This window comes from Protopterus annectens, chromosome 5.part0 (genome assembly GCF_019279795.1).
Source record: "Protopterus annectens isolate FY-2018-M chromosome 5.part0, PAN1.0, whole genome shotgun sequence".
NCBI classification, from domain to species: Eukaryota; Metazoa; Chordata; order Ceratodontiformes; family Protopteridae; genus Protopterus; species Protopterus annectens.
Genome location: NC_056735.1, coordinates 230,077,550 through 230,093,684, shown reverse-complemented (window position 1 = coordinate 230,093,684; position 16,135 = coordinate 230,077,550).

Sequence of the window (16,135 nt, the reverse complement as noted above, 5' to 3'; positions counted from 1 at the left end):
CACCCAAACAAAATAAATAAACCACATACATACACTAACCTAAACCCTACTTCTAAACCTAAACTAACCCTTACATACATTACTTTCCATGCACTTACCTTAACCCGCACCCTAACCCTAAGGTCCTTAACTATCGCACACTTACCTTAATAAGCTATACCTAAACAAAACAAATAATCCACACACATACACTTAACCAAACCCTACTTCTAACTCTTACATACATTACTATATATGCACTTACCTTAGCCCGCACCCTAACCCTAAGGTCCGTAACTATTGCACACTTATTTTACGGAGCTACACCGCAGAAAGCCCGACTGTTCCGAATCGGGCTTTCAAATTTCCCGGATTCCAACATTTGATGTACTCGTGGTTCGCTCATTAGGTGTTGATTATGCCGTATTTGACAACCTAAGCGTTCACGAATATAATATAGACCCGCCAAGATTACAGTATAATAACCCTGAATCCTTTCAACATACATGAACTGACCAAGACTACACTGTAGTGACTAAAGCTGGAAGTCTAGGGACAACTAGGCACCCAAAGCCACAGGGTTATAGAAGGTGTGAGGTGAGCTTTTCAACAACCTTTTGATTCAATGATGGCCTGAACAAAAATCATATAAAAACCATACATAAGGAAAAAAAATCAATAATAATTTTTTGTTTCAAGGAAGAAATGAGTTGTACCCAAGGCTTAATGCTCAAAGTTAACCACATAGCAATGTCCATAAACATAGAAGGTAAATGCATGTGATGACATATGTATATCTGGAAATAGTACCTGCCGCACTATGGCACATTAAAAAAAGGTAGTCACTCACAATCATAGGTTCATAGGTTTATAGGTGTGTACTAGGCTAATGGCCCTGGAGCATTTACAAGGCTATCCCAAAGGATTACCCTGGCATCATGCCACCCAACCTTAGTTCCCAGTGTCTCTGTCGAGTAGAGCCACTGGAGTGATCCCCGGGGTGAATTTTCTATTTTCCATCCACTCATCTAGATTTCTCTTGAAGAGGGCCAGTGAGGTGCTCTGTTTGACATGTATGGGAAGTCTATTCCACAGCATGGGCAGTCACTGGGCTATGAACCTGCCCCTCCAGTATGTTCTGTTGATTGTGGTAATGAGGTTGAGGTCTCTGGAGCGTGTGGTGCAGAGGGATTGGGATTTCTTTAGATGTAGCATTTCTAATAGAGCTGGGCCAGACATGGCTTTGTAAGCACAACCACTTAAACAACTGCATAGAAACAGCAGTACCTGACTGAACCAAACCCAGGTCTAGCTGGATAAACAAGTTACCCCGGTGGACCCCAGCCATAAATAGAATGTACAAAAGGAGGAAGAAATTCCTGTCTAGACATAAAGGGGAGGATGCACAACAGACAAAGAAATCCCTCATTAGTCTCAGCAGGCAAATCAGGGAACTAGTCAAGTCTTTAAATATGAGACTAAAATTGCATCTCAAGCAAAGGATAACCACAAACCATTTTAGTTATGCCCAAAATCTTAAGGAAAACACTCAAAAATGTATTGAGTTGGCTGTAGATGGCACTACCTATACTCAGCCAGAAGAAATAGCAAACCTGCTGGCCAATAAATTCAGCTCAGATTTCACCCCCATAGCGTGTGGTCAGTCCCCTTGAAATGCCCCCTACCATTCCTTTGCCTATCACAAAGGAACACGTTATCACTGCACTCTCTAAAGCTAGAGCACAGCATCAACTGGCCCTGACAAAATCCCAGGGTGCCTATTAAATAGCTTGCAATATGACCTAGCAGACCAGTTTGGATCTCTGTTTAACCACAGTCTGAAGACAGGCTTTGTCCCAGTACAATGGAGGACAGCAACAGTCACCATCCTGCACAAGGGGGAACCATCAACAGACCCAGGAAACTACTGAACCATAAGTCTGACTAGCCTCATATCTAAGGCTATGGAAAGGATAATCATGGATCTGATTAACAATGCCACAAGAAATTTCCAGACTCTAGATCTGACCCGATCTGGCTTCATCAAGGGCAGGTCCTGCCTGCTTAGCTTGGTGGATTTCTTTCAGAAAGTCACTAAGGCCATGAATGATGATAAGTCAGTGCATGCTGCCTACCTTGACCTAGCCAAGGCATTTGACACAATACCCCACTCAGGTATTATAGATAAAGTCACAAAATTGGACATAAACCTGTATGTCACCAGATGGATAGCTAAACTGCTCATGGATAGAACATGTTATTTCAGTTGGGGAATCCATAGCCAGCAAGAGGCCAGTCACCAGTGAAGTATCACTGGGCTCAGTGATGGACCTCTTCTTGTATGGGATATACTTTTTAGATGTCAAGGCAAATGTTGATGGCTTTTTGCTGACCAAGTATGCTGATGACTGCAAGCTGGGGGCAGTCATTCACTTCCCAAATAATATTGATATCCTATAGAAAGGACTGACACAGACTAATTATTGGTGTCAGGGCCATGGCCTCAAACTAAATGCAAAGAAGTGCATAATAATAACTTTTGGGAAATCAAATACCCCTGCAAATTACAACATTGATAGCACCCACCTAAGAGTGGACATAGTGGTGAGAGATATGGGTACTCAGACAGTAATCTGAACTTTGACCACCATGTATCCATGGTAGTGAGGAAATGCTATGTGGATCAGCTTGTAAGTAAGCGCACAGCATCCAGACCTAAGGCTGTCATAGTAGCACTGTACTCAGCCCTCCATCAGACTAAGAACTGAGTACAATACACCCTTTGGCATGCATGTCACCAGGCACCTGCAACAGTGGACGCATACTCAGAGGTTTCTCACCAAAACATACAGGATATAACCAACATGTCATTTACTGACCGATTAAAAGCCCTATCACTGTATTCATTTTCCTACCAGTTGCTAAGGAGTGATCTATGTCTGAACTACAAGGCAGTCTCTGACCCAGCCTTGATAAAAATGTTGCATATTTACAAAACTAACTGCACGAGGGTTACCTGCTCCAAGGATCTAAACCTGATTTCTGACATGAATAAATCATGCTAGAGAGACAGATACCTGCCACAGAGACTGCCCCTACTCTAGAATAAGCTTCCTTTTCATGTGATGCAGATCCCCTCCATGACCATCTTCAAGCACAATCTGGGCCAATGAATGGGAAATCGCAAATCCACTCTGGGGGTGGTGCCCATGTCCCTTATGAACAGAAGCAATCAGTAAAGAAGTGTCAAAACCCTGCTTGCTGACCCTTGTTATCTTTTACTCTATGTATACTAAATTGGGTAAAATCTGTGTAAAACTGTTTAAGCTAGTAAGGGCTCTTGAGCCATTAGCCTAGTAATCTCCTATGAACCTATAAATATTGCCATACAATATCTAGTTGTGCTGGCATCACAAAAAAAAAATAAATAAATAATAATAATAATAATAATGCTTACCTCACTACTTCTGAGCAGTGTGATTCCTCTCAACTGTCCAGAATTCATCACACAAAATGTCCCTCCCAACTCCCTGAATATCCAACACCCAAACAGTAAAGCTGCACTTTAAAAATGATACATTTATTATTTTTTTAAAAATAAGGTTTTGTAATTAAATTATAAAAGCACATCATATTGATGCTAGCTCCCTCCAGCTAGCTCAGATGGCTTTGCACCTGTCAATCAGTGTTGCAAGGTTTCTGTGACAACCTCGCAGTGCAAGTCTGACATGACATTCTTCATTAATTTGAATGGTCAAGTTAAGTGAAGCATAGGTTCATAGGTTGGTACTAGGCTATCAGCCCTAGGTCCTATACAAGCCTAGCCATAACAATTCCCTGGCAATTTCTTCCCACACTATTTAATTCTCTGGACCCCTGTCTATCAGGGCGACTGACGTGATCCCCAGGGAGAATTTCCTTTCTCCCATCCAATCGTCAAGGTTCCTTTTGAAGAGGGCAATCTATTCCAGAGTCTGGGGAATCTCTGGGTCAGGAACCTATCCCTCCAGCATGTTTTGTTTATTGTAATGACAAGGTTTAGATCCCTGGAGCGTGTGGCTCTGAGGGATTGGGATTTCTTTAAGTGTAGCATGTCCAACAGCTCTGGGTTTGACATGGCCTTGTATGTTAAGCAGAGATCGCCTCTGAGTAGACGATATGCGACAGAGTATAGCTGGAGTTTTTAAGGCGGTTAGCGTAGGGCATCTGCTTTAGGCCTGTGATTCTTTTAGTGAGGTATTTCTGCGGCCTTTCCAGTTGGTGCAGATGTCTTGAGAGGTACATACCAAACAGGGCGTTGTATTCTATAATGGGTCTAATGAGGGATGTGTACAGTGGGACAATGACCTCCTTTTTTCTGGATGAAAAGCCCTTAGTGATGAGGTGTGCCACATAGAAGGATTCCTGACTGTTGTGGCGATGTGGCTATCGAAGGTGAGACCACTGTCCACCTGTGTCCCTAAGTCTCTTATCACACTTTCGGTGTTTAGTGTACTGCCACCTATATGGTAATTCATGGATAGATGTTTTTTCCCAAAGGGGATAACTATACATTTCTTGGCATTGAGCTTGAGCCCATGGCTCTGGCACCAAACATCTGTTTCTGTAAGGCCCTTTTGTAGAGTATCCACATCATTTGGGGATTCAGTAATGGCTCCCAGTTTGCAGTCATCTGCGAATTATGTTAGCCAGAGTCCCTTAGTGTTGGCCTGTTCTTCAGAGAAGTAGATGCCAAACAAGAGCGGTCCCAGGACTGAACCCTGAGGTACTCCACTTGTCACTTGTCTGGAGCTGGATTTGGAGTCGGCTACTTTTACAGTATGGGTTCTATCAGTAAGCCAGTTAGCAACCCATTGGGTGACGTAAGGATTAATGCCCAGCTTAGTAAGTTTATCTATGATTCCAGAGTGGGGAATGGTGTCAAAGGCCTTGGCAAGGTCTAGATAGGCTGTGTGGACCACCTTACCCTTGTCCATGGCTCTGGAGACTGATTCGAAGAAGTCAATCAGGTTCAGGAGACAAGATCGGCCCTTCATGAACCCAAACTGGGTGGGGTCCAGTGTTTGAAGGTCACCAATGTCTTTGTTTATAAGTTCCATGATAATACGCTCCATGGCCTTGTAGATAAGGCTTGTCAGACTGATGGGATGGTAGTTTCCGGGATCCAAGGTGGATCCCCCCTTGTGGAGTGGGATAACTGTAGCTCTGCATCACTCAGTGGGCACGAAACCTTAGGTGAGGCTATGATTGAACATGACACTTAGGTGAGGTGCCAGTTCGTATTGTAATTCATGTAGTACACAGCCCGGGATGTCATCCGGTCCCATGGATGCTGTATTCTTAGCTTTGGAGCGTGTGTTTTTTATCTGTGTGGCCGTTATTACCAGAATTTGTCAATCTTCCGGTATTAAGATGGGCCATTTAGGGGGTGAGAGGGGGGTGAAGTTGGCACTGAATCAATCTGCCAGGATATTGGCAATATCCTTGGGATCAGTATATTTAATGCCATTCTGTTTTAGCTCAGAGCAGATCTGAGCATTGCCATTTAGGTTCCTGACATAATTATAGAATGCCTTGTGATTGTCTTTGGAATCTTTGGCAGTTTTATTTTTGTAACTAGCTTTGGGGGATTTTACGAGGGATCTCAGTTTCTTACTGAGGCTGGTAAGGGAGTTTTTTTGCATCCTGGGATTTTCCTCTTTTCTGCAACAGTTTGTTCCTTTTGTTGTAAAGTTTGTTTATGGCAGGGGACCACCAGATTGGCTTCCTTTTTTTGGATGAGAGCATCTTGGTTCTATTTGGGATGGCACGATTCATGCATGAGTGGATGTGCTCGTACAGTGCCTTAGTGTAGGATTTAGCAGTTGAACTTTCAGTTCCCATCTACATGGGTGTCATGAAGTTTGTCATTTCTGACTTGAGTAGCATGAAGTTGGCTTTGGAGAAGTTTTTTATGGAGGTTTCCTTACTGGGGGTGGGGTGGGATGTGGATGTTAAGGGTGATTAGCTTATGGCCAGACCTGACTAACGAGGGGGTGACCATAGGTGTGGAGCATCAATTTCCCATGTTGGTAATGACCAGGTCTAGGATATTGGAGCCCCTGGTGGGACTATGGATTAGTTGATCCAGAGCGTTGGAATTTATGAATTCCAAGAACCGTTGGGCAAAGGTGTTGGTACATGACTAGTTTTCCCAGTTAATGGCAGGGTAGTTAAAATCACCCAGTATTAGGGTGTTTGGTTCTATCTTAATATTTTCCAGTATGTTTAGAAAGGTGTAGTGAGAATCTTGGGGTATGGTGGGGGATCTGTAGCAAACTACAATTTGGATTGCAGTCTTACCTAGTGTTAGTTGCACCTGGAGAATTTCAGATGCATTGTGTTGGGCAACTAGCCTGGTGGTGTGAATATCCTTGGTGAATACTGACACTCCTCCATCTTTAGTGTTTCGGTCCTGGTTTGGTGGCCGAAAAGTGTGGTAAGAGTTGTAGCCTGGCATTGCGGGGTGCTCTCTGCAGCCTTGAACCAGGTCTCAGTTACTGCACAGATATCGATGTTCTCCATTTTTAGGAGTGCCTTGAGAGAGTGCATTTTGAGGTTTAGGCTTCTAAAATTGAGTAGCATCACCTTCAGAATTTGCATGCTTGTACCTGTTACGGTGGTGGTTTTGTCCTTTGAACTTTGCCTAAAAAAGGCACTATAGGGGTGGCAAGAGCCTTAGCCAGTAACCCGAATCCCAGGAGCGACAGGTGCAGACCATCTCTGGCAAAGCATCATGGTCTGTCGATCATGTTGTTCCAGGCAGACAGATACTGGATCCCCTTTGAATGACACCAGAAGCTTAGCCAATTGTTGAAGTCAATCATTTTGTCCTTATATTGTGGTATCATTCTGGGCGAAGGCAGGATGCTACTCAGGGCTAGGGTCATACCTGCCTGGGCCACATGATCTGAGAGCTCTTCCATGTCTCATTTCATGTAGTCCAGGGTGATACTTCTCAAGTCCTTCACTCCAACATGGACAATGACAGAGTCGTATTTGTACTTGTTGTGGAGTGACTTGAGTGCATGCGTTATGTGGTGGATCCTGGCACCCGACAGGCAGCTGACTGTAATTTTCTCCTTGTTCAACCTGGTGAGTGGGACATCAGTGTGCCGGACTATAGAGTCACCTATGACTAAAGTGTTAGGTACGTTGTCTTGCCTTAGGGGCTGTTGCTGGGTGGCACACTGGTGTTGTGAACTATGTGACACTTTGGTTGTGATTGGTGTTTGTTTGCGTTTCAGCTTCAGAGGTCCTTGTTGCTTGGGCAGGTTACAGTTAAGGGCCTCTGCATATGTGGATTTAGTGTTGCTATATGTGGGTGTTGGTGGTGTGGGTTTAGAAGGGCTATGTGTTGCTTGATATGTAGTGTGGGTGCTAACCTTCTCCTCTTGACTGTCTAGCACAATCTTGGGTGGAGAGAGCTTTGCTTCCATTTTGGCTATGTAAGTGCATCTCTCATAGGTTGTAGTGTTGGGTGGTAGGAGGAGAGGGCTGTCTATGTACATGAGGCAATTGCTACATTGCCCCAGTATGCCCAGATTCACCAGGTGGACAGGAGAAATCACCGGAAGCTGACCCTTAGACATGCCTGGTTTGGTGCTTTTTTTTTTTTTTTTTTTGTAAAGTACAGGAGCTGTTTTCCCTTCCCTTAGCAAGGTACTTTGCAATTATAGGCTGTTTAGACCCTACTATTAATTTCTCCTTATTAACAAGGAGAGTTGAGTGCTTGTATCAGTTTAAAGCTTCCTAGTGCTTTCCAGCAGGTATTAGAGAAAGTGCTAGTCACAGGGATGCTTAAAGGTAAGATGAAAAAAAAATGCACAGTGCAGTGTGCACTAGAGAAGTTAGATGTGAAAGTAGGTAACTTAAGTTTTACCTGTTTAAAAAGTTAAGGTTTAGTGGAGAGTTACTATTTTTAAAACAGCAAGATAGATTGAAAGGGGTGGTCACTTTTGTATTCTGGTGCTATGGAATACAGTAGGATGGCCAATAAATTTAAATAGTTGAAGGAGAGAGATTTCAAAAATGATGATTTTGTGATTACTCACACAAGCCAGTGAAAGTAGAGGAAATGAGATATATGGTCAGATTAACATAAGAGGCAGGCAACTAGAAAGACAGTGGTATTTAACAAGACAACTGTAACTGCGTGGGAGGGCAGGAAAAAAAATTCTGCCTGACTCAGAAGAGACAGAGCTATGGTCTCTTTTGAAGTTTTAATATGCTGTTAAAGCAGAATGCAAGTAAAACACAAGGTAAAGAAAACAAACCACAGTATTCAAAATATAGAAAGGCAATAAAGTAATACAAAATACAAAAAATAAAAGCAAACTAACCTTTCCTTCACAGAAAAGTGTAACAGAGTCTGGATGAGCCTTTCTGGTAAAGCCTCCTTCCTGAGGCACCCGTCACACTGGGGGTGTGGGGTTTGTTGCTGTAAAACATAAATAAATAAATCCAAAAGAGAACCCTTCCAATAATGGCACCCTCGGTGGTTGCCTAGTTGACCTTTGCATAAGTCCAGCCCTGGTCAAGAGAGGCAGTGAGAAATGTTTTAACTATACCCTTTGGAGTTTTCTTCCCTCAAGGAAATTTACCTGAAAACGGGAGGCTTTTTTACCTTCCATCTATTACTAAAGGTATCAAATTTAGATCTTTATAAACAAATCTTTCTAAATTTACTAATCTACTTTAAAATGCATGCTTTCTCTTGATATTCTGTCACTGTCTGTGATTTACATGGTCATACTCCTTATGTATGTCAAAGCAATTCATTTTACAGATGTTTCTTTCCTGTTAGTAATAACCAAATGAAAGGATATTATACAGTTATCTCCATAAACCTTATCTTCTAAACATTTCCTAATTTTCTCTAAGCCACAGTTGGGTGCTTTTGCCAAAATATTCTAATATGAGTTGATCAATGCAAAAGGCTTTCCTAACAGTTCCCCATCTGTTTTTTTTCCCCATACAAAGCATACCAAGCTGAAACACAAATCTTTAATCCCATGCTTTAAACAATCATTCAATGTCTTCCAAAAATTATTTTTTCCTTCACTTAATGCCCTATAAAACATATGTCCAGTGCCATTCCCTGTTAGGACTACTTTGTGTCATTTGATGATGATGATGATTATTATTATTATTAGTGTTATTATTACATGTTCACCAGGGCAGAACATTGAATACAGTTAGAGAATGGGTAAACTGTACATCAGCATCCATAATGGGGAATGAACGTTCTCCAGTAGGGTATTAATGTACAAGTAATGTTACTGAAAAATGAGTCCACCACTTCATGGCAGCTGCTCAAATTGAAAAAAAAAACTAACGGCTGACATTATTTTATGCTCTCTAAGCAGCTCTCTTGCTGTTTAACAAGTGTAAAATAATAAAGAATAAAATAATAAAAAAAGTGTGCATGTGTTTGTCTGTGTGTGTGTGTGTGTGTGTGTATGTGTGTATGAGAGTACCTTACACTTGCTAAGCAGCACTTTTGTTGTTTAGTGAGTAATAAATAAATGAAACTGAAAAAAGTGTGTGTGTGTGTGTGTGTGTGTGTTTATGTTACTGTCTGCATGTATGAGTGAATGTGTGCATGAAAGCAGAACTGTGTGTGTGTGTGTGTGTGTGTGTGTGTGTGTGTGTGTGTGTGTGTGTGTGTGTATGTGTGCGTGTGTACCTGTGTGTGTGTTTATGTTACTCTCTGCGTCTGTGAGTGAATGTGTGTACGAAAGCAGAACTATGTGTGTGTGTGTGTGTGTGTGTGTGTGTGTGTGTGTGTGTGTGTGTGTGTGTGTGTGTGTATGTGATCCCTGGCAGCAACAGCATCAGTTAAGAGGTTTGCATACCTCTTGATCATACCTCTCAACCTCTTGGCACAAGAAATCTGGGCAGAGCCACAAATAACGATGGACAAATGACCAAAAATGACAGATTTTAAATATTGCCCTTATAAACTTAGAACATTTCTAGAACAAGAAGGTTTCCATTAGAGTGTATTATCTGAAGGATATGAAGTCTTAAACTCAAGTGTCTATCATTATTTAATGACTTCAATCCTCAGTGATCTTCCAGAAAACTACACAATTTATGGGACCAAACATATGAGACAAAAATCTAGACATTCTGCAAAAATCTAAACAGTTGAAAGGTGTGCTCCACTGACTCTTAGCTCAAAATATCTGGATAAACCTAAAATAAACAGGAGACAAAGGCTCAAAATAGGAACATATTTTACTTGATTATTAGGATTTATGTTAGCATACATTTTCTGAAACAGAGGTATGTGTGAGAGTGACAGTAAAGGCGTCTACATACTTCTGGACCTTTCAGCTGAAAAAATCTGGATAAAGCCTAAAATAAAGAGGGAACAAAGGCTCAAAATAGGAACAGATTTTAATTACTGCTGTTATAAAATTACAAACTTGCTTAATTAAAAGGATTTTTATTAGTATGAATTTTTCTGAAGAAAATAATAGTCTGAAACTCAGATGTATGCCACTATTTAGTAACTTCAATCTCCAATGTGTGGCAACAAACCAAACATTTTAGGAGTAAGGGACCAAAAGATAAAGTAAATTTCTGGATATTTTTAAGTGTTATACTTTGGATGTAAAATGCTTACTCTAACACCATTAACATATACTACAGCAAGTTTGAAGTAACTATTTTACATCTCTCTCTCTCTCTCTCTCTCTCTATATATATATATATATATATATATATATATAGGTTCATAGATTAGTCCTAGGCTAACTGCCTTTGTGAGTCATTTTAAGCCTAGCCAATTATATATGTGTCTGTGTAAATAATAAAAGTCTTTTGGCTTTTCCCGGTTAGGGGGTCGTCACAGTGGAACTCCAGTCTGCTAATGACTGGCAGTGAGTTTTTACGGTGTCGAGTTGCCAGCCCGCTGCCCAGCCTTCAAGGAAGGCACACCCACACACCAACCTGCATGTCTTTAAATTCACTCGACTGCAGGGAGGAGAAGCAGACTCTGCACAGAAGGCACTCCAGCCAAGAATCGAACCAGAGAACCTCTTGCTGTGAGGTGACAACGCTATCCTCTGCACCACCGCAGCCTGACGTCTGTGTGTAAATAATATAGTACTTAAAAAAATAAAAACAGAAACATTTTACAACAATTTTACAGAGAGACCATTCTCTAAGTGCAGTAATGTCCCCCCTGGGTGTGTGTTAATGTGTAATGAATGCTCTTCCATCGGTGTAGAGGTCCTCCGCCTGCAGCATCGGGCCTCATAACACCCCTGGGCAGGCGTTAATTGCACATTAACACACACCCTGTCGGACAATATTGCTCATGTAACCAATTTCAGTGTTAGCCTGGAAAATTAGAGGAAAACAAATTGTTACTGTAAGCTATGCATGTGGTACTACATTGAGGACATGTCATAGCATTGGGAACAGACTACCATATGCACATAGGAGTACAATGGAAACCAGCTGAGATTCGAAGACTACTTTTTTTAGTGAAATTCTCCTAACAGCTACCTAGCATGCTTAACATGTAATTGTTTCTGCTTCACATCTCTGAAACTTATTGTTTTATCCCATTCATTTTTTTCTACACAGTTCTGCACCAGTAGGATAACTTCATCTGTGTTCTTCATTAGCCACTTCCTATTTTATATTTTCCATTCACCTTTTTTCTTTATTACTACTGAAAGGAGTAATCTCTTCTTTCCTTCTTCATGCAGAATTTTGTTTTATTACTCAAAATGTTAATCTTTTTATCATATTATATATTTCCTCTTCTTTCCTAAGAATATCCTGTTCATTATGTTCTAAAGATCCATGTATCACATCTCATAACTTCCAGCCTTCTTATCTTTTTCTTCTTGTCTTTCCTGGCTCACATATATCTTCTTTCATAACATTTAGCCTTAAAAGCTACTTATCAGTGCGTCCCATAAAATATCTGTCTCATAAAATATTCTAAATAACCAGCCCTTAATATATGTATATTTTCCTTTGTATTATATTTCAAGAATTATTTCCCTTGCTATTTTAATCTTATTTTTACCATTTCTAGATTCACCACTTATGATTTGAAAAACAGGTATAAGTTCACATATATATTTACTTCTTGCATATGTACATTGTAAAAAATAAAATTAACTTTGGTCATCTCTCCTTTGGTCATCTCTCCCTCCCAATTTATACACTGCCCAACTCAGCTGCAAATGCTAACTTAATAATATCCAGTTGTCTACTCACATCACTTTCTTCCTTTATTTTTTCTTTATGTCACTTAAATTATCAAATTTTCATTTTATTCTCTATAAAAATCCAGAAGCCACGCATAGCCATAATCAATTGTTTTTCATCTACCTTTAAATCACATACAAAATCCCATCCCAATTCTGTTACAGTCTTGTTTTATATATACTTGTTTTCCCACCTTACTGAACTAGAATAGTCTAGTCTTCAGAGTTTGCTGATCTCTGGGCTTTGTCTTGGTTCCTGTGCTATTCCATATCCTTATTTGGATAAAAGGAAGCGTCTTTGTTCACCAGTGGGAGTGGGGAGCACTGAGCAGCCTATTTGTCCCTAGAGGAGTGGTTCCAGCCAGAAACTTGTAGTCTATTGGCCATTTTGGGTCAATTCCTAGCTCTTTTCAGCCCCCTGTAATAAAGCCCGCTTTAGCACGCTTTTTCACTTGTATTCAACTCAGCACCGCTCCTCGTGGTGTCCTGCAGAGTTCTACAAGCAGCAGAGAGCAAAAGAGTGACTTTTCCCTGATTTAAGTATTTTTTTTCTGGCTTTTTGATTATTTACTGCTTAGCGACTGCATTTTCGCCGGTTTATACAGCTCTGCATTCTATTTAAACTGTTTTTGTGTTGATTAACTGTTTTGCACCTTTAAAAAAGTTATTTGTTGCTTAATTTTACCTGTAGGCTAACACACTCAAGTGCGATAGCCGTTTAAAAGCATTTATAGCATTTACTGTCTGTTTTTCCTCTGTTTTCTGCAAAAAAATATCTTGTTTTCCCGCCTTACTGAACTAGAATAGTCCAGTCTTCAGAGTTTGCTGATCTCTGGGCTTTGGCTTGGTTCCTGTGCTATTCCGTATCCTTATTTGGATAAAGGGAAGCTTCTTTGTTCACCAGTGGGAGTGGGGAGCACTGAGCAGCCTATTTGTCCCTAGAGCAGTGGTTCCAGCCGGAAACTTGTAGTCTATTGGCCATTTTGGGTCAATTCCTAGCTCTTTTCAACCCCCTGCTATAAAGCCCGCTTTATTTAGCGCGGAGTTGCCCATAGATCACCATCGGGCAGCGCCGGTTAAACAAGGTTAAACTATTTCTGGCTCTGTAAAGTCTGCTCTTCAACTTTTCCCTTAGAACTTCTCTACTTGCAATCTAAATAGTCTATTCTCTATCTCAAAAGCTCAGCACTTGCTCCTAAAGCATTTTTATATAGGTAAAGTACTTATATACTAAACAAAGTACTACATTAGCCTAGAATCCCCTTGAGTACCCATTTCCCTATAGGTCCCTTCTGACTCAGTTACACAGCAAACTTTTTCTAGCATGTCGAAGGGTCAGTTGCTACCGTCCTCTCCTGTTCAGCTGGTGAATCTGGGCATCTTGAGGCAATGTTACAATTGCCTCATGTACACAGACAACCCACTCCTTCTCCCACAAAACACAAATACATGTGAGAGATGCAACTATATAGCCAAACTGGAGGCTGAGCTCTCTCAACTCAGGACTGGCAAGACCAGACAGGAGGAGAAGGAAACCACGCACATCACAAACCCAGTTTCACATAGAACTATCACAACTGCAAAACAAACACATAAACACACAAAGACATACTCGGAGGCACTGATCAAAAATCTACCAAAACTACAGATGCCTCCAAAGCAGACACCCAAGCAACTGCCACCTCAAGACATAAGACATGCAACACATAGTTCTCAAAGTCAGTGTGCTAAACAGTCACAGCCCTTAAGGCCAAACACAATGCCAGACACACTTGTTATAAGTGACTCCATAGTCAGACACACTGACGTCCCACTCACCAGACTGAACAAGGAAAAGATCACAGTAAGCTGCCTGTCGGGCGCTAGAATCCGCCACATAACACAAGCACTCAGGTCACTCCACAGCAAGTACAAGTATGACTCAGTCATTGTCCATGCCGGTGTGAACGACCTGAGACGTACCTCCCTGGACTACATGAAAAGAGACATAGAGGAGCTCTCAGATTATGTAGCCCAGGCCGGTATGACCCTGACCCTGAGCAGTATCCTACCCTCACCAAGAATGATGTCACAATACAGAGACAAAATTATCAGCTTTAATAATTGGCATAATTATTGGTGTCATTCTAAGGGGATCCAATGTCTGTCTGCCTGGGATGACATGCTTGACAAGCCACGCTGCTTCGCAAGGGACGGCTTGCACCTGTCACCCCTGGGCTTCCGGATATTGGCAAAGGCTCTTGCTACCCCCATAGTGCCTTTTATAGGCAAGGCTCAAATGATAAACCTACCACCCTAGAAAACAAAAATGGAAAAAAACTAAGGGTAATACTGCTCAATGCCAGAAGTCTAAACCTCAAGATGCACGCCCTCGAAGCCCTCCTCAGTATGGAGAACATCGATGTCTGTGCTGTGACTGAAACCTGGTTCAAGGCTCCTGAGAGCACCCCAGCACTATCAGGTTATACCTCATATCATGCATTCCGGCCCCAAAATCCGGACCGAACCACAAAAGGAGGGGGAGTATCCATATTCATAAAGGATACCCACACCTCCAGGTTAGTGGCAACGCATGAAGCATCAGAGACCATCCAGGTGCAATTAACCATAGGTAAAACTGCCCTACAGTTTGTAGCATGCTACAGACCACCCTCTCAAACTCAGGAAACCCACACAGCCTTCCTGAAGACACTGGAGAGTATGAATGTCTCTCCAAACACCATCATATTGGGTGACTTCAACTACCCAAACATAGACTGGGAACATTACTCAAGCCCCAACACCCTAGCCCAAAGGTTCCTGGAGTTCATAAACTCAAATGCTATAGAACAACTAGTCACCATTCCCACAAGAGGAGAAAATATACTAGACCTGATCATCACAAACTTGGGGACAAAATGCTCCACACCGGAAGTATATCCCTCATTGGTGAGATCAGACCATAATTTAATCTCACTGGAGATCCACATCCCGCCCTCAACCCCAGCAAAAAAGACCACAGTGAAGAACTTCTCAAAAGCAAACTTCACACTTCTTAAGACTGGAGTGGTATCCTTCAAGGCCCCCGAGCCAGTGGAAACCACAACCCACGCTGCTGAAACCCTTACAAATGCCTTCTACGAGCACCTCCAGGAATGTATGGATCAAGCAATCCCTAATAAAATCAAGACCCTTTCCACCAAAGGCAGGCACCCAGTCTGGTGGACCCCAGCCATAAACAAACTCTACAACAAGAGGAGAAATCTACTATATGACAGAGAAAATCCCTAAAAGGGAAGGCATCTCTGATCAATACTAGCAAAAAACTACGATCACTCATAAAATCATCCAAGGCCAACTTTGAGAGAAAAATCGCTAAAGACACAAAAGACAATCATAAGGCCTTCTTTAGCTATGTTAGAAACCTGGGTGGAAACTCCCAGATATGCTCAGAATTAGTCCAAAATGATACAAAAATCACTGAACCCACAGACATTGCCAACATACTGGCAGACAGGTTCAGTGCAAATTTCTCCCCCCCCCCCCAAAAGGAGAAATATCTATCCCACCAGAGTCTAGCCTCCCAAACATCTCAGATGCCCAGGTGAGAACTGCTCTCTCTAAAGCAAAAAACACAGCATCAATGGAACCGGACGGTGTCCCCGGCTGTGTGCTACACGAACTCAATGAGGAACTAAACCCACACATAAGGCTGCTGTTTAATCTTAGCCTTACTACAGGACACGTACCCAAAGAATGGCGTACGGCAACTGTGGTCCCACTCCACAAAGGCGGTGCTTCTACGGACCCTGGAAATTACCGCCCCATAAGCTTGACGAGCCTTGTCTGCAAGGCTATGGAGAGGATCATAATGGAACTCATAAATAAAGACATTGGGGACC